Source organism: Hylaeus volcanicus, chromosome 8 (assembly GCF_026283585.1).
Source record: "Hylaeus volcanicus isolate JK05 chromosome 8, UHH_iyHylVolc1.0_haploid, whole genome shotgun sequence".
NCBI classification, from domain to species: Eukaryota; Metazoa; Arthropoda; class Insecta; order Hymenoptera; family Colletidae; genus Hylaeus; species Hylaeus volcanicus.
In genome coordinates this window covers 2,072,616-2,092,503 of record NC_071983.1, presented here as the reverse complement: position 1 = coordinate 2,092,503, position 19,888 = coordinate 2,072,616, and the positions used below count along the sequence as shown (strand labels likewise).

The window sequence follows — 19,888 nt, the reverse complement described above, 5'->3', positions numbered from 1 at the left end:
CCTGCGGTTCTCGTCGAAGACGCGAGCAAAAGCATTGACCCTACCACAGGTGCACAATCAGGTGCTCTGGAGTCAGTAGGGAGTCAGGTGAACCAGGAGAGAGATAAAACGACGGAGGTGGAGCGAAGACGGTGGAAGGAAAGAGACCAGCAGCTGGCACGGCTGCGGTCTAAAATACGCCCGACGTAAGGTGGGAGTGTGCAGGTGGTAGAGAAGGTCGGAAGGTTACAAGAGCGCAGACGCCGACCGAAAGCATCGAGGATAGCACCCGGCACGGTACCGAAGTACCGGACAGAGCTAGCTCGTCCGCAACGCTGTGTTCGTCTGGCAGGCACTCAGGGCATCCAGGATCGTGAACAGGGCACGAGCCACGGGTTTCACCTGCGTTACCAAGTCGTGATCGAAGCCGCTTTTGCCCCCGAGTTTCCTCCTCGAGCCGTGATCGACCGATCGAGAATTATCCCCCGCAACGTCGCGAGTTACCGGCGAATTCGAAGAGCCACTCGAAGCTTTCCCGCGCTCCGAGCCGACTCGGTTTTCACCTGTTAACCGAGGCGTTGCACTCTTCTTCACCAGGGGTCTTCGTCAGGTAAGCACAACTCTATCGAACCTTCGAGTTTAAAGGTTCTCGAAAGTGACAGTGATTCCTACGTGACGGTAGAAGATTGTGAATTTTTCTTCTTCTATTTCTTCGCGGCAATTTTTAGTCGTTTGGAATGTCCACGGTTTGTTTACCGTTGGGCCCGTCGCGAACCCTTTTATTATAATTCTTTTTAGAGAGTAAAGGGGTCGGTTCGTCCTCAGGGGAAAGTGCTCGCGAGTGAAAACACTGGTTTTTGGAGCGGCCAGTTTGTGTTGGAAACTTGCTGAAACTTTGCTGGCAGCACGTAAGTTTGCTAAACGGAGAAACTCCGTGGAATATTAACCCGACTAACGGTCGCCGATAACGGCAAACTTTGGATCTTAGCGCAACTTGAAACTCCCGCGATACCGCAGATTCAATTCCACGGTTCGAGTTTCACCTCGTTGGTACACTTTTCACGATCAAGGTTAGTCGTTTCGATATAATCACGCCTCGTTATTCCGCTCGCGTACGTATCAGAAATAATTTGCCAGCCCCGGAACTCGCACGCGTGTTTCATGGGATATTAATGCTATTGCACTCGACAATGTGGAGAATGCGTTTTCGCTGCATTACCCGCCGCAACCATAACCCCTAATTTTCCCACGCGAATTTCTAGCTGGATGAACATTTGCGTACCCAAATGGTCTCGTTACGCATCTGGCCACATCTTGTACGTCTATCGCCTCCCTAATTCATCGCGAAAGATCCTCCCATTTCACGTTGACCAATTTCTCGAAGGGCACAATCTCGCGTCGGTTTTATAGCGAATAGTGGACACTTTTCATTTCCAATTCACGTCATGAAACTACATACATACAGTCACAAGGATATTCGTCCTATTAAATAAACCCTTAAATAATGCTGTATATTTACTAATAGGACTTGTAAGTCCTGTAATTTTTTTTTCGTGGTACTGGGCGCCTAGATTTAAACTACTTTTGAGAAATTCAGTAAATAAAGGGTTAAAACAAGTTTACTGAAAGTTCAACAAGGATCCCACTCGGTCGAGAGAATGGATTATACAAGTTTAAAACCAGCAATCCCGATACTACTGGGACGAGAGGATATGGAGAAAGGATATTCGCGTTTCTCGTCGCAAGCGAAGAAACTAACATAAAACGAGGAAGATGGTAAACATCTGACTGGTCCACGCCATAAAGTTTGTTTACAAGAGCCCCGACCTCGCGAGCGCCTAGCAGTGCTTTGTAGTTATTTTAATAACGATTCCATCCCTCCATCTTCCGTCCTCCGTTTGTCGCCTCGAAGGCAGGAACAAATTTCGCCGTTATTAAACCAAATGCACATTGCCTGATAATAATCTCGAGAATCCCGCACAAAGGCCACGGGACGTGTCTTTCCCTGGCTACGTGGAAGCTTTCGAGAGGAATTTAGGGCTACACCTACTCCTCTATACGTAGACGAGGAACAGTATCGTTTTCGATCGTTAGGGACGATTGCTTGGCAATGACTTCGACACGCAGTTGTCGTCTTCGCGCACATCGGTGTTTCCTCATTTCCTTCTGGTCTTATCTCGGCAACTGTTCCGTCAATTGTCGGAAATGGCGCGGTAGATTGCAACGTCTACCAGTCCTTTCAAACAGTAACTTTGACGCTGCTTCGCGACACTTTTAGCGCTCGAGTATTTCGATCGATAACGTTTGATTTCGATATAATAGATACTAGAATATTCTCGGTGCTCTTCGGCCAAAAGACAAACCATTAGCTTCGAGACATAACGTTAGAGGAAATGTATGGAGGAACATTTTTTGAGACTTAAATAAAAGAGAAAAAATGAAAGAGGTGTAGAATACATATATATTACTTAATAAATCAGATAGGAAATTGTGCAAGCAAATTCCCGGTTAAACTCCACTCGCTTAAGTATACTTGGAATCATAAATGCAAATAAAAAGTAAGTCGTTCACGCGACGCGATCGCGTTGCATTTTTCACATTTCGCTCGGAACTTTTCAGGGCATTTTATTTTCTTGTATCGCGCTCTGTTTACAGTCGGTATCAGGCGGCGTGCAAATTGATCAACCTGACCAACATATCCGTGATATTTCCTCAGCAAATTTATCAGCGATGGTTTTTGCTGAATTCGGTTATACGCGTTAAATTTAAATTCGCACATGCTTTTAATCGCGTATACATGCAACAGCATCGTAACTCTCATTAAAACTCTCTTTTATCGAATAAAGAGAAGAGGTGTTCGTTCATTGAAATCACACTCTGCTATTATTTTCATCCAGTCTTAGCACCGCGGTGATACAATGGGTGGTTAAAAAGCCCAGAGAAAGTATAAATATTCAATAAGCATGCACCCGGTATGCTGCGCTGTTCTTAAGTAGAAACGCGGCAATTTCCTTTAGATATTTTCCTTCGGAGTTAGCGTCCTAGCGTGGACGATGCCGTTCGTATATTCTTAATGGAAACAAAACAGCGCCGCGGTCGATTTTCCAGTCACGTTTCCTTCTACTAGAAATCGCGAGTGTTGTTGAAACGTCGGTATAGTCCGCGCTTGGAAACGATATCGCGGTAGGAAAGTAAACGACCGCGTTAAGAACAACGAACGCCTAACATGCAAATGGCCTCGGATAATTCCAAACTCGGTGCTCCGAGAGGAAATTATCCGCATGGGATACGCTCTCTATGCGGCGAGGAAGATTAATTTTAAGAGCTGCCTCCACGGAGAGGCGGTAGCTTCGTTCGAGGGTATCCCAAAGAAACTGGAAAATCGCTTTCGCTCGGGGGAAAAAGTGTTTATCTTGAGGCAAGGTTCAAGACACGGGGTATCGATAATTAGCTGGAACGAAGTTACCGTCAACTTTAAATAGAGACGACGCGACCCGTCTCGCGTGTATGAAAACGCCAGCCCGAGTCCCTCGGAAACTTTTTATATGATCATCGTTGCAGTATCACCCTCGGACGGGAACTTCGAACGAGTTCCTCCCGAGTACCCGCGAGTCCTTCGAGCAACGTCCAGAGCGGTAATAGATTTTTCGTACTTCTCATTTCAGTTGAATCCACTCTGTCCTGTACTTGGAAACTTCGTTCCGTCGAGCGGCGGACTTTATTCGCGGATTATCACGTGCAAAACAATTTTTATTCGGTGAGCTACCAACACACCAGCTGGCAATTTTGTTTTCAACATATTCTGTTCTTAGAAACGCGATATTCTGATAATGGGGTAAAAATATTACCGTGTAAATTGAGGATTACGTGTACATCGTTATTTCATTTTATTATTTTAATTGAGGATTAATTCAACTGGAATTTTGCTCCCACGTATTCATAATTACGAAGAATTTTAAATATCTGTTTTATGAAATACGAAACACGCGTACGTTTTTCGACGAGCGACGAGCGAGGTGTATAATAACATATTTTACAATAAAGCAATTTATCGTACACAGAAAAAATTGTATGGCTCAATCATAGCTCCACATGATTGTATCCTGCTTATTTAGCACCGTTTGGGAGGAATCGGAGTGAAAGGGCACGTATCTCGTCGCATTTGCATACCTTTGTGGCTCAATTTTGATCAGTGCGCATCGCCAATTATTCCCCGCGTCGTAACGACGTCCCTCTGTGAAACCTCAATAACGTTCGTTATCCGTAGCATTGTTGCTGGTGATGTGCACCCAGCACGCTCCGTTTTTTCCTCTTAAATTAATTAGTTTCCGGTTTAATGTTCGCCCACGCGGCTTATTCCCACTTGCGCGCGATGCATCCTCGCTCCTTTCAACTTCTCCCGCTTTTCGAAAACACAAACCAAAGCAAAACAACGCGCACGGATATTAATGATGATTTTAATTAATATAAAACCCGGTAGTGGCCTTCGTCAAGTTTGGATTAAATAAAATTCGTATTAACAGAAAAGGGGATCAAACGGTTGAAGGAGCTTTCCGTTAACCCTTTGCACTCGAGACCTTTCTTTGTGGTTGTTAAATAGCATGTTCAAAACGTACCTGGTTAAGGTCAACGAAAATTAAGCATACAAAAATTAAGCATAAACTGTGGAAGGTAATTGAAATGACATACCAACCTAACAGTTAGCGACGATTTTAATTAATTTAAGACTCGGCAGTAGTCTTATTGTTGCACACGTCGTAACTTGTAATTGAATACACCTGTTTCTCTTTGTCCAACTCCACTTCCGACAGTTTCCACGAGGTTGCTTTAACCCGTTACGTTTGCGTAACGATAGCCAACCTGAATAACTTCCTACCGTTGGTGGAGAGGTTCTAAAGTCACCTAACCTACGAGGCACATGCGAAAACGTGTCTCGTACAGTTTTGCAGCGTCCGACGTTCGACAACTGCCCAATCATAATTCGCCATTACTCGAACGAAATCTTGCCGTATCGAAGGTTTGACCTACTTGCGCAAGACGTCGAATGGAACTAAATTATAGGGATATTAATGGAAATAAATGATGGAAGTTCGTTTCTTCTTGGAAATACCCGTAGACTGAAAAGGTTAATTAAGTTCGTGGCGCAAAGAATTTCAAGCGCCGCGTGGAAGTCTGGATATTAGAAACTGATGGTTTTAGAATTAGTGGTTTGACGTGTTTGAGGTATCGATTGCGTGACTATCGGACGACTATTTTCTTTTGAAGCGAGATGATCGATTGGATCGAGTCGAGAGGCGATACGGGCGCGGTTTTCGGTGAGACATCTGTTGCGTCTAACGGGATGATGGCAGGGGAGGTCCTCTAATGATCAAGGTAAATTGTAACGAGGTTTAGGTCGGGTCAGATAATACCATTATGCTACATAGGTCATTTCAAGCGATATTACAGAACGTCCGTTTGGGCAAATTGCGTTTGTAACGCTGGGTGAACGGTGTTGCGGTAAACGGTAGACGCTGCAACTCTAAACGGTGTGCAACGCCTTCCGGATTGTGCAATCCGCCGACAATTTGGTCCCTCAGGATCCACAGCGACGTTAATTGTCCCATAACAGACGCAACTGGTCCATCCAAGCGTCATTTGAAATAATAAACACCTCTGTTCTACATTTTTCTCCTTTCTTCCTGTGATATAATTTCTTGTCTCGTTATGATTAACAAGATAGTACCTATGTAATTCGATAAATATGTATCAAAATTTAAATGTACCTTTGAGTTCTTAAAAATTGCCACGAATTTTCTGGATAACCCAATACATTACAATCCCTTTAACTGTAACGATGAAACGACACGATACGACGTAACGCGCCACGTTAACGCAATGAAACGTGCCCGAGATGTCGATACTTCCCTCGTGATTTCGCTTTAATGGCTTTTCATAGTTGCCCGCGATTCCACTTGAAATTTGCATTTTGATTCGAGAGTGGGGAGAAAAGTTTAAGCTCCGTGGTTGAAGGTAAAAGACCGTGGAATCCAGGAAATTTGATTTTCGCTCCTCGTGCAAAGGTAAAACGATACTTGCCACCTCTCGTCGCCAACTTGCGCGAATATTCGGTTACTCCGAAGGTTTCGTACGTTTCCTTGCTGAATGTTATAGACGCGGAAATATATGAAAACTACGATGTTATCGAAACTCGTATCATCGTATGAAAATTAAGTAGAAAATGAATGTACTTGTGCTAGGTACAACGTTTGTATTTAATTACATTTCCTTGTCTAAGTAGTATAAAGTAATCTTCGCTGATAAGATGGTCAAATACAGCTCGCCATAATGGAAGTTAATGTAATTAGAATCAATAGCAGAGAACGCCGTTCGAGGGAGATTAGTGTCTGGGAAGACTAACAGGTTGTGTAAATAATTTTGCAGGATTAATTGTGTGTGCCTTCGTTAATTTGATGGTCCCTCCGAGCCGATGGGTCAGGGAAAAGGTTGACTCAGGACACGAAAGTTCGATTCCATGTCTCGGTCGAGGGTGAACCTTTTTCGAAAGCCCCAAGCGACTAGGCTTACTCGTCCCATCGCGGCGATGTTGACTAATGGAATACACGTTGAGCCCTGGATAAATTACCCCGAATGCCGTCGATTTACAGCCCTAAATAAAATTTGATCCTCGATCCTGCAATTAACTTGATCGATCTGTCGGGATTTATTGATTCAAGTCATCGTCAGGCGAAAGCAGTCCTTCCTTTACGAGGTCCTATCTTTTCGTCGCTGGAAATCGATAGCGTCCGCGCGCAGGGTGCAGGAAGTCAAACATTATTATCGATAGCGTGTCTCCTGCCCCTCGTTTCGAGTTCCGTGAAACGTTGATTGGACACGATCGCGGTTCCTGTGAGGACACGGTTGAAAAAGCTCGTTCTTTCCAGCTGGGACAATCGCTCTCCAGCAGGTTGCAACGACCGCGACAAACCGCGTTTCAGGGACTTCATTATCCCGGGCTAATACATCCGGGAGCGTATCGCGATTAATCGTTACCGTGCCCGACAATGTTGCACGAATTTCTATTCCACGGTCATGGTTATTGTTAACCGTGGTTGACGTTGCAAAGCGACGCAGCGCGTCGCGGTTTCAAGCGGGTCCCACCCTCTCCCGCCGACCGTATAAATTGCTCACTGGCGAGGAAAAGTGGAGGAAAGTGGTCAAAAATTAAAAAATGTACCGCGATGTTATGTACATAATGTCTCGCATGTACTGGTTCCTTTTTAGATACTCTTGGATTCTCTTTTATTAGATTTTTCCGTTGGGTATATACAGTAACTTTGATAACTTTGATTTTATAAGTTCTTCCATGATGAACAATAATGTAATCGAGATGTATATTAGCACTATGTTCTAAATTATGGATGCGTTAATATTTATAGCAATTATACCTCGCCAAAAGAGGATCGTCCTCGTTTCAAACAATTTTCTTCCCGCTGTCGTAAATTATTTACATTATGTACACAGTCTTATTGATCAGTGGAGCACGCATCCGTGTACGTAACTCGCACTGACACAGTTTCGTTCGCATTAATCAGCGATACACGTAACTGTGGCACGCTCATAAATTTCTCCGATGCCTATCCGCAGGATTTGAGATGTAGCGATCTAGCATACGTTTGAAATAAATAAACGTGACATTTGCTTTCTCCGTAGAGGGAAACTATACGTCTTTCTTATCGAAAACGAATCGAGAAAGATTTCTCCTGATCCGAATGTAATGTGAATAACATAGGAAAATCGGGGAAGCCCCTTTTCCGGTACAACGGGAAACCGTCGCTGGGGATGTTGAATAATACCTTAGACGTACATTATTCCTTCCCATTGTGCCTAGGCGAGGTGCACAGCTCGCGAAAGTGGCGTTATTGTACAGAATCCGACTCGGTTTGATTCGAATTACGTCACACGGTTGGCTCTTACAAGCCACTCGAGCTCCGACCGAGGAATGTTTTCAAAGTTCGAGACAATTCGCAAAGTGGTCGAATCGGTGAAACAGGCCCGCGACGCGCGGTCTGTGTACTTTATCGCATTATGCAAATGCACTTTCGCGTGGAATTCCTTCCGTCGAGGGATCTCTCTGTCGGGAGCGATCCGACAGCGGCGACAATTTGTCACGCGAAACTTCGACCAATGGAAAACGAACGAACGCGTGTCGTTTCTTTTCACCCGCGGCTTTTTCGATTCAGCTGTCGATTCGCACGGCTCTCTCGCGTGACAAAGACCGAACGATTAAGTCACTCACGGAGATAAAATCCTTTGTTTTCGTCCGCAGCATCCATTCGTGGGAAAATCGACGAGGCAGACCCACGAGAAAACCGAGCCCGCGTTTCCGTCGGGCTGGAAAACATTGCGATTCCTCGCAGCGCGATGATAATCGCTCCATTATCGAGTACTCCGTTTTCTTCTCTTTTTATCTATCGTTTAATTATAACCACGTCCGATCGACTGTTTTATTAAAGCTAGTCTTACCATACACCTTACAAAGATACGTTCAATTTTAACACCAAACCTACTGAGGTTTCATTTGGATCTACATATTTCTACCGCCATCGAACAGATGACTGATCTTAGAGACACTTTTTACATACATAAGAACTGGATACAAAAATTCGAAAACGTAGGTTTGGCGTTAAAAGGCCACACTTCATCTTGAAGTAAAGAAAGTTGAAAAACTATCGAAGGGGAGGATCCTGTACATTATATTTTCTACGCGAAAACACACGGAAAAATCTGCAGTGCGCGATTACCACAGTTGTTTTCATACACCGTGTCTGTGACATTTCATAACAGGCGAGATGCTCCAGCGAAATTGCAGCCCAGGAAATTCATGCAATGAGAAATCGCTTCCGAATCAACGCTACCGTGGCGATTTGTCGTGCGCCAGCTGCTGAAAGTCTGTCAGTGAAAAATGACCGCATTGCGTCCCCCTAGTTTTCCAGGTTGCTTTTTACTTCCGGAACTCCTGCTCTGTTGCACGCCCACTGCGAGGACGTAAGAAGCACCGAGAAAAACCGTTTACGAGCGCTCAATTTCGTGGCTCTGATGCTGGATGTAAACATGTCCAAGGAAGACGTTCGTAGAATCGAAATGGTCCTTGTATTTACCCCCGATCGAGAGTCCCGACTTGCTATTAGTCTCCTGTCCAAGTCGATGTACAAGAACAAAATGGTACTCTCGTGTTGACCTCCTTAGCTTGTTTGGTAAAATTAACCCTTTGCGCTCGAAAGGTGACTCTCAGTCACACGTTAACGTGATAACTCAAGAGGTTACTCTGCTTGACCACACTTGTCACTCTTCGAAAACATAACTAGCCAACTTGAAAAACGTAGACCGGTCCTCCCAAATTTAGTGCTCCATACACTTTTCTGATGAGTTTCGGAAGCGTCCCTCGTCAAGGTGGAAAGATCGTCCCCAGTCGAAAGCAATCATGCGGCCGATTAAAGTGCAATTAACCTAGAAACGTTCTGTAGCTTTTCAATTGCCGAAACTCGATCGGGCATGCAAAAACAGTCCAACCGGAGACTGGGCGTTTCGTAAAGTTTCCAAAGTACAGACAAGGCGGCTATACATCCAATCCTCTTACTTCGATTAACCTCCTCGAGAAAGAGCGTTGTTCCACGGATTTTTGAATTTATGGAGGATTTACAACGCTTCTCGTATAATCTCTCGGATTGGGTATGAAAGTGATCGAGAAGACGGGAATGGTTTCTGCGTGATCGAGGCCAGAGTGCTTCTAATGCGCTTTCCGTGCGTTTCCCAAGTCGCATGCAACTTTTCAATTACTCCCACTCGTGGGAAATATTACGAATTTCCATCGCTGCACCGCGAATCGATTAGGCTGTCGATGATACCTGCGAGAGCTTTTAATCTTGGCAAATCGAAAACGGATAGTTTTACTGAAATCCGATAACGCGTAAGACTTTTTCAACGAATTGAAATGTTACTTTGAAGAGACGATAATGTGGTTGGGTTTCTTTGGGGCAAATGGGGGACGCTGTGATAAATGAAACGATTCGATGCACTTGTTTAAAAATGACTAAAAAATATTTTTACTATTATTACTAGGACGTGGATTCAAATTACTATTGGTAATCGATATCATTGGAAATGGAATACAATTAAATAATAAAATATTAAATTTATTAATTCACAGTTTTAAGTTTATTTAATAAAATGTCACGAGTAAACTGAGATCTTTAAAAAAAAAAATCGAGGAAAAAACGAACTGGAGAATGATTAAAGCCCACAGGCGTGAGATATGTGTTTTCCATGCTTCGGATTGTGAGGATTAAGTGTTCTTTGATACCGTGAAATAACCAACTCGACTTTTGAAGGGTATTCGTCTTTTTTCTCGTCGCTTGTATCCGGGGCTTACTGTTTCGCGCGGTGAACGGATATATCTCGATAAAGCGGCTGTCAACGCGGAGGGATTAAAAACGCTTCGATGACGCAGAGTAGCTATGCAAGCTCGATAAATACCAAAAAATTCAATTTCCTTTCTTTTCGAAGACCCTCGATGAATCTTTAAAATCGTCGCCAGAACAAAATTCCGATCGACCCCTGTCAGAAGGAAAAAGTTAATAGAATTTGTCGATTGGATCGCGAAGAATTTATTGATTCCGTTCTTACTTGTTTAACAGCAAGTCTCGCGTGAACACCTTGCAACTCTAAAGAAGAAAATTGTTTGACGAAAATCCCAACGTGGTAAATATCTATCGTAAGCTATGAAATTATTAAGAAAGTAGACAAAAACCTGTAAACAATTAATTGTCGCGTTTCCGTTTGGATAATCTCTTTCGAGCGATTGCAATCGACGGGTCACGTTGTAATTTATTGTTAAACCCAGGAGGAAAATTATGCGGTTAGGGGCTGTGGGATCATCGTTCAGAGAGATTCGACGATGGGTCTCTCCGATGAACTCCCATAAATCGGATGATATAAACGCCAGTGGCAATACGTTTCATCATGATCTATTAATAGTTTAATTGCCGTGAGCGATTGTTGAAATCGAATCGAAATCATTAATCCGTTTAATACGAGATATCATTTCGCCTAAATTCCCCGAGCGCATTCCCCGAGGGTGTGCTCGCTGCGATAATAAATTCGATCACCCGTGATGTAAATTTTGGAAAAAAAAAAGTAAATAACTGTATGCCATTTGTCGGTCGTTTATAAAATTAAACCTTGCGTGCAACGCATTCGCTGAACGCATTGTTCCTGACCGATTAAGCGGGCAGTTTTTCAATCGAAAGCTTTTCAATTAAACTCGTATGAATAACGATGACTCTGCACGCGCTGCATTGATTTTTAAGAAATTTTCGACGACCATTTCGCAACCGTTCAACTGCAACCGGATTAACGATATTTTTGACATCGGGCCGGCACTTCGTGAACAAGAATTTAAACGTTTAACGCGTTGACCGCCACCGTCGCTCGTGTGGGTGACAGGGCTTTCCATCGGGGGACCAAAAAGTTAATTCTGGAGGTGATGCGACAAATGATGTAAATCTGGATGAGATTCATGAATACGGCGCCGGCGACCCGTGAATACTTAACCCGATTAAAACTAAAACAGTTTGAGCACTTTGAGTTAATTGCGATGTCATTTAGTACCTCCTCGACAAAATTTTGCAGGGCTACTGTTTTCAATCTCTTTCTGGCATTCCACCAGACGAATGTGAACACGTTGCTGTATAAACCACACGAGAAAAACAACGACGTCCCTCGGGCTAGGAATTTGCACTGATCGCGCGAAGAATACGACGCTTGACGATTTCTTTTCTAGAATGGATTTCACGCGTCGCGGGGAATCGCGAGGTTTGTCATCCTCCGCATCTTCGTCTTCGACTTCGCGAGACCAATCGATCTTCATCGATGTCTGAGGAAATATTCACGTCTACCGATTCTATTTATGCGCTGCGAGACGAGCAGAATATCATTCGAATAATACATGCATTATGAATGAAGTCATTCATTCGACGAAGCACTCGTGCTTTTATTTCTTCATTGTGGGTTGAGATGAAAAGTTGCATCCTTTATTCCTTACTCGAAATTCGTATGGAGAATAATAAGTTTGCCAGCTTCTTACATAGACGCGGGTAAACCGATACGATCGCATCAGTGATTTATAAAAAAAGCACACATTTATCAAATTATTCTAATGCATGTATCTATTCCACCAAAGGAGCTGTCATTCGTCTCCTAGCCGTCTCCTAGCTTCGTCGTCGTTTGTTCGTCCCGCATCGCATTTTCCAAGATGCTTGTCGCGCGTTCTCGGCCGATATTGCTCGATGAATTCCCAAACGATATTTGGCGAATGTGGAAAGCAATATCGCTAGCCTGGTTCTTTATAGGATCTCGAAAATGTCCACGATCGTATTGAAACATGGAAAAAGAATCTATTTTTCTGGAATTGCAACGTCGTCGGGTGAGACGAAATTCCGCAATAGTAGGATTTGTGTATTCACCTCACGATCGCATCATTGTTTACTCTCGCGAGTGGATTTCTCCGCGAAAAGTGGTTCGTCTTCAGCCTCATCCTAGATCTTCCTGTACCGTAGCAATCGTTGCCAGAATATTCCTATCCCAGCTCACGATCCGGTTTACATTTCCAGTGGCAACCTCGACCCCTCGTACACGTCGGCGTGATTTTCTTTTGCATCGAGACAGCTGCGGAGTTAACGAATAAGCGTGGATATTGAAATCCAGCGCGTTGCGTGCAAGGATCGAGGACGAGGGGAGAATCCTCAACTCTCGTCCCGAATACCGTCGCTGAAACAAAATGAATTATGAAAAGCAGACGTTAACATTCATGTTTTCCGTGAAAAGTTTAACGAGGCGACGGAACAACGAATTATAAAGTTCGCTTTGACGAAAGTGGGCTTCAATCGAGGCTAAAGGTAGCAGCGAGTCCGCAGCGTGTCGGTCGAATCGCGTAAACGACTTTCAGACACTCCTTTATGACACGACCGGGCCAGAAAATATTCTCCGCAGTGTCTTAACTTCTCGTTTCGCGGCATTAAAGTCTCCTCAGCGTGTGCGCCAGTACGTAAACATTAAAGCATAAGGCCATGCCTCCGAGCCTCGTTTCCCAACCCGGCCAGTTAACCGAGAAAATGATTTTGTAATCTACACGACGGTCGACTCGTAACTCAATTTTACCTGCCCCAACAGGATTACAGGCTACAATTAAGTCTTATTCAGTTAAATAACGTTCCGTTCGCGGTACCAAATACCACGCTGATTTCGGTAATATTGAGATACACAGGGTTGCTGTAATATTATTTCATTGTGATTCTCTTTTCGAACTTATACGAGTCTAAAAATAAAATTAGTGGCTAGTGAAAATTTTATTTAAACGTTAGACGCAAATTATACCTTAAACAAAGCATTTCGTTATTCCTTCGATCCAATTTTCATCCAAATAAGAAATTCCACTCATTTTTGCCGCCTAGTGGTAGTGTAGCTCGACGTTCCTGAAAAACCGGATTTATGGAGCGTTCACGAAGGGCATAATCACTGTGCACAGAGAGTGGTATCAAGGAAACGGGTACAAGAGTTCCGCTCAGCTGTGAAAAATCGTCGCCAAGTGCCGCCCTAGTCGTCATCGTATTCAATTGTAGTTCTCGGTCGTCGCGACGATATCGCGACGCCATTTCAAAATTTCACAGGTCGCCGGCCTTAACGAGCGACTGGCGCCGTACACTTCCAGCTGGTAAAATATGATAAGTTTTTATATCGTGGCAAACAACGTGAAAAAGGCCGCAGTCGAGTTAAGGACGGAGAGAGGGGCTCGACTGACCCGCTAACGATATCAGAAATTTATGCGTCGCAGCGATCCACTCGGTATTTATCGTGTGTCGCGTCGCCTGCGTTATCACGGCTTAACCCAAATACCCAGTAACAAGTGTCACGTGTGTAGCCCCCTTGTGCATGACGAGAATACAGCTGAGCATCGTTTCCTGAACATCGTGTTCTTTGCGGGCAAGACAAAACACTTAAAATATCGTTTTAAACGGTATTTTATTTTGAGGCCATCGAATTATGAACTTTTTAAATAGTTCACTCGCTTCAATTCATCTTCGCCAGAATTCAAAGTGTTACGAAGCCGCGACGAGACCTCCATTTTGACTGGAGATAAAATTCTGAATGAAACGCTTTTACGCTCCATATAGATCCCAAGAATAATTCAACAGATAATTTATCATCGAGACACTTCTCTACTTCACTTAACGTACCCATAAAAATTTCTTCGGATCGCTGGAGAAGATACAGCGGGGGCTTTGCCAAAAATCCAAGCGAAATGAGGATGAGGTAGTTCGAAAAAGGAGTACTCGAGAGTACGACGCGGAGTAAGTAGTATATGTGTATGTATGGTCGGACAGAGACATTAAGAGGATCTTTATAATGTGGGGAGCCACTGACCTCTTTTGAACTCTCGAAGATTAGTCCATGTCCAAGTGTCTGGCGTGGAAATCCTACCTTTATCTGTGTCAATGCACTTCAGGGGTTTTATGAAATTAGCGTGGGCGTTGGAAAACTATCACTTGAAAATCATCTATCGTTCTGATAAGGAAATGCTTTGTAGACTTGCGTAATAGTTCTTCGAAGTCTTCGTAGAAGCATTTTTAATATTTAAAAAAAAAGAAATAATAACAATAATACTTTATTCACGGGCAATGTGTCCTTGATATCAACTACGATAACAAAAAAATCAGAAAAATGCAGACAACTTTTTGAATGTCGAAATTGATTCATGAAAAATTGTTTAACGTCTACAATTTTCTATCGAATTTTGATCTGTGGGCCAAATGAGACAAGATATCTCTGTCAGCTACCCCAATTTCATACGTATGCCACACTCGTGTCTCAATATCACGAGTCAATACCATCGAACGAGCCATCAAAACCTTTTCCTTTGGGATTGTGATCAAGAACGTACATCCACCGTCACTTTTACGCCTCTATTCGTTCGTCTGCCTATCCAACGCGTCTGAATCTGTCGGTATTACGTCGTCTTTCCCGCCCGAGGAAGAAAACACCGGATTATTTGGCGTGAAAAGGGACCCTCCCAGGGCACCGATAGGGATGGAACGGTATTTACTACCGCGTCGAACCCCGTCACGAGATCTCGGCCGTGGAACCGGGAGGAATACATCGTTGCTACTATTCGTCAGTGTCAAAGACGAGGGATCTCGCGGAGCGATTCAACGATCCGTTGGATCAAAGTTTATAAATCGTAGGGTCTCGAAAGGAGCTACGAAAGGAGGCATTCCTTCCACAGGCGGGAACATAAATTCGAATGATCGAGGACGGAGATTAACCGCGATAAGGAATCGTCTCGACGTATGAAAATGCGCGTCCATCCATCAACCTCTCCCGATGACCGAAAAACCGTTCTTAAAACGAGTCGACGTCATTAGGGTGAAACGGAAAGGGGGTTGTTCGGCCAGCGTCGAAACAAGCCACCGAAACTGGAGCGAACGGCTTTCCATCTCATTAGAATACTTTCTGCGAGACGCAAGAAACAGACCTGGCGACGATCGTCGACCATCCACCCACTGACATATAGCTCGAGCTATAAATACGCGACGATGGCGAGCGCAACGATTGTCGAGGAACGCCACCGATTCTGCCGCTGGAGAAGAAAAGCGTCGTAACTCATAGCGAACACACGTCGCCGTTGGCGAAGCAATCTCGTTCGCGAGGAGGAGAGCATCCTAACGTCGAGATCAACGACGCGTGGTACGACCAATGGCCGCGACGTCACCACCACCAAAACATCCCCGAGAACTGGAGTAATGCCCCGGACGTCCCAGTTGGACGCGGCAGTCGGTCGAGGGTAATAGTAAATTTCTTGCGTGTCAAGACGCCACGAGGAGAGGGCGCCGGAGATGGCCACTGTGTTTCGACTGCTCTCAAAACGTCCTTGTTCCAGGACGACGGACGTACGTGTTGCCAACCGTGCACACATGGACGGTTGTAGAAGCTCCTCGAAATTGTTGGTCTAGGAGGGCTGCAATTCGTATCGATTTGTTCCTAAATTGTACCTTCGTTTTTCACTACAAACCGAGTACTTGGATAGATTATCCCTTCTACTACTAAGAATTATTGGCTGGAATAAAAGGACTGCAGTTTCGATATACACGCCTGATTTACACGGTTCCATTAACGATAAACAACGAGAGGGTCTTGATAAAATACACACGGAAATACTGCTGGAAACAGTGCCAGGTATTCGGACACGCGAGCTTGACAATCAACGATGAACAATGGAACCCCTTTCGTAAAATACACGCGGAAAATTCAAACTTCCGAAAATTGCATATTTGAATTAATCCTTAACACTCTAATAACATGACGTGACCTTTAGAACACGTATCCGCGAATCGAATGAAATGGTTTCTCCCTCTCGAGGACCGTTAGGGTTAATTCCGGTCGCCGCAAAACAAGCCCTCGGGAGAGGACGTCGAAGATGGCGTAATCTTGCGAGGGTCGATGCCACGGGTTCGTAATCCTGAACTGGCGATACGGAGGGACCGAGGACGATAAGCGAAATTACTTTTCCCAAAGCTATTCACCAAAATACCCTATATTCCCGCTTCGGCCTCGCCAACAACCCCATTTACGTCTCGAAAAATGCCCCGTTAATGCCCTGCGGTTCTTTGCCACATTAAGGTCAACAAAACCGGCCAAGTTGCGAAAGCTGGCCAAGGCTGCTGGCAGCCAGCTCGCATAATTCAAAAGATATCCTGTCGGATGGCTTCGAATCCTCGGCACGCTTACGTCTTGGGGGATCTCCTCGCTCTAACGCCTCGAGAAATGGGTCATCTTTGGGAATTTTTTCCAGAGAGAGTGTAAGCCGGATCATCCTCAAATTTGACACATGCTCTCGTTGGTTATCGAACGAGGATCTACCATTTTTATAGTCAAGAATGGCTACGTAGATGTTTGGCAAAATGGTGACGTTTGTAGGCTCTCACAATGTACAGAAGAAAACTTGTCTTCGCTTCGGTCCACTGTACAATTCGTTGAACATTTACGGTAAAATTATGTTAAATAAACTAAGGAATAAAGTGAAACTCGCGAATATTTCAACTCGGTGCAGCGATATTACCATGAAAAAATTCGTTCGCGGAACGATGGGAAAAATGATAAAGATTAATGGAGATTGTATTATTGATTCAGCCATTCAGTTTTTCCAAAAATAATACGGTAGTTAATAGGAGAGAGAAATGCAAGAACTTCCCGTTGAATTCAATGTGGTTACAACGGTATGGTTAAAAATGGAAAAAATCCATTTGGAACGGTAAATGTTTGCAAAAAGGGTGAACGCATGGAAACATCGTAACTACCTCTAAATTCGATGAAAATAAAATACACACGCGGAAACAACCGTACTAATCGCACTCGATATTTGCGATAAACTGTACCTTCGAAATCTCTCGGATCAACATTTACCAGAAGTGTTAGACACAATGAACCGCTCTCTCCATGGCGAAGCTCATCTTTTGCTTCTCAAACTAGGATTGAACGGCTGTGTGTACGGATGCATTGTCGTCTTGAAAAATGGTGTCGTTTCTGAGATAGTAACGTGAGGATAAGAATAAAATCTGAGCATCTGCCCTTACTGGCGGTAATATGGCCATTTAGGGTTATGGTGCGGACGGCTGAATTCCAAGATATAGCTGTCCAAATCATTACGGAATCACCACGATGTTTAACAGTTGGATCCAGAAAATCTAAATTGTAGATTTTCGTAGTATACTAAGGATGAAGGTATATAGTTCCATGAAAAATACACAAACATCAACGTTAAATAAAACATGCTACCTTTTTATGTAATTTCCCAGAGTAGCTACTTCTCCAAAGCGAGACTCTTCGAGCGCGAAGGGTTAGTTCTGTCGCAGAGTGTTTTGTCCAACCCCCTGCAGACGTTACGAAACAGCCAATTTTTTTGTGACTACACCAAGGCTCGTGGCGGCCAGTGGAGTCCGAGCGTTGGACTGGAATCGGCCAGTGGAGTGTGGGTGGGCCCAGGGAACGCGTGTGCGAGCGTAAAGTGGAGCAACGACCTGGACGGAAGTCAGTCGTCGGAACCGAGCGGCTCCATGCTGTCGGGTTTCGTCGTATTGCACCGATCCAGTTCAGACGAGCAGAAGCAAGGGTGGGCGATGTACGACGACGCCGACGTCGACGTGCTGGGAGCGCGAATCCCTCTCTGGTTCCGCTCGCTTCTTTCTTTCCTCCGCAGACGCGATCCCGACGTCCCGTCGCGCAGGAAACTCGACTCACGCCCCCTTTTTCTTATTTCGCCCAGCGTCGACCCCGTTGCTCTTTCCTCCGACGCGTTACCGATATACAGGGAGACGTCACCGTGGGGATCGCCGCCCCTATCTCCACTTCCAAAGGGTTGAATTGGACGTCCGACCAGCAATACGCCATCCGAGTCAGCAGCAGAGAAAGATATCGCCTCGGAAACGAGCGCACCGAAAATGTGTCCCGTCGCACTCCGCCCCTCCCAGCGAATCGACTTACGATTTCGTCTTCGCCGTTCCCTCGCGGTTTTTCCTCGCGGTTCTCTGATTAATTGGAAGATCGGTCACGAAGTTTGCAACTGTGCCACGACTTCCGTGGAACTTTATTTTCGAGAGATACGCTCGATAAGTTTCGGAACTCTGACTTCGTGGCAACCTCTTTCGAACCCACTCGAACACGCCGAGTTGCACCCTCTTATGAACCGAGAACCCTTGGATAGAAATTCAGAATTTGTCTCCTCACGAAATTTTTCTCCATTCGAATATTGGAATACTCGAGCGGAGATATCGCGTTGGGTGCCAATCTGAAACTGGCGCATAGCGTTTCGCGTAATCAATTGTTGCGTAAGGGTGATGACTCGACTGAAATTGTAGACGATCGATTATCGGCCGGGCCGCGCGAAGAGCCTCGCATGCAGCCTGAGAAACTGTCGCGAAACTTGTTGCCTCTACCCCAGACGCGTAATTTACGAGGTCGAACGGGGGTTCGTAGAAGCATTTTCCGCCAGGGTTGGGCATTTATACCGTGTACGTGTGTTTACTACCGTCGAACACCTTTACGACGACAATAAGTGTGAGATTTTGAGAAAGCCCATAGGACGGGAAGCCCTTTCGCGTTACGTAACAATTTCCATCGATGCGGAAGAACGTTTTAAACGAGGGATTTTACGAGGGTGTACCTTTTGCAACTTATATCGCGAATATCGAAGGGGGTAGGAAGACGCGTGAATCTATTAATACACGCTACAATGTCGTGCCTTTGCTACAAAATCGTCCGAACCTTTTCAGCGACAATGGCACGCAGATATGTATATATTTAGTTTATTAAATTTTATGAAATTAAAATCGTATGCCAGCGCTTATGGCGTTTTATTCTACTTGGTAATCACTGCTTCGGAAACTGTGATGCGTACAAGTTTTCTGATTATTCGAATTATTCTGGTTATATCGATACTGTTACGTCACGACGTTTATTCCTATACAGATAAATACTGTGGATATTCGCGTAGCGTTTCGCAATTTTCTTAATTAAAAAGGCGTTTGGCTGAGGCATCAGCGGCGCTGGATAATGGAGGCTATTTTCATTTCGTGAACAAAGAAACTGGTAACGAGGCTGGGGCTTTTCTTTGCGAAATCTTAATTATCAGGAATTCTTTAAAAGAATTGTTGCTACGCCGGGAGTGTCGAGAGGCAGTAATTAGGATCATTGTGCCAAACGTAAGAAAGCTTTTCGTTGCGGCACACGTGTAAAGTGGTGAACCACGCACACGAGAGAATCGATTTGACGTAGAATCAACGTTAACTCGACGCGACGTTCTTTATTGGAAAACAATCGA

At 44.5% G+C, this 19,888-nt stretch overlaps 1 protein-coding gene across 2 annotated transcripts in view; it reads left to right on the top strand.

Annotated features, from left to right (window-relative positions):
* Nucleotides 1-263: 263 nt before the first annotated feature.
* Nucleotides 264-19,888, top strand: part of LOC128881390 (ras-related protein Rap-2a) — a 29,166-nt gene continuing 9,541 nt past the window's right edge. Inside the window, exons 1-2 of one of the 2 annotated variants that reach the window (XM_054132400.1) lie at nucleotides 264-589; nucleotides 805-887. The gene's annotated coding sequence lies outside the window, so the exon portion shown is untranslated. The remainder of the gene's footprint in view (nucleotides 590-804; nucleotides 888-19,888) is intronic. The other variant, XM_054132401.1, reaches the window with a different exon arrangement.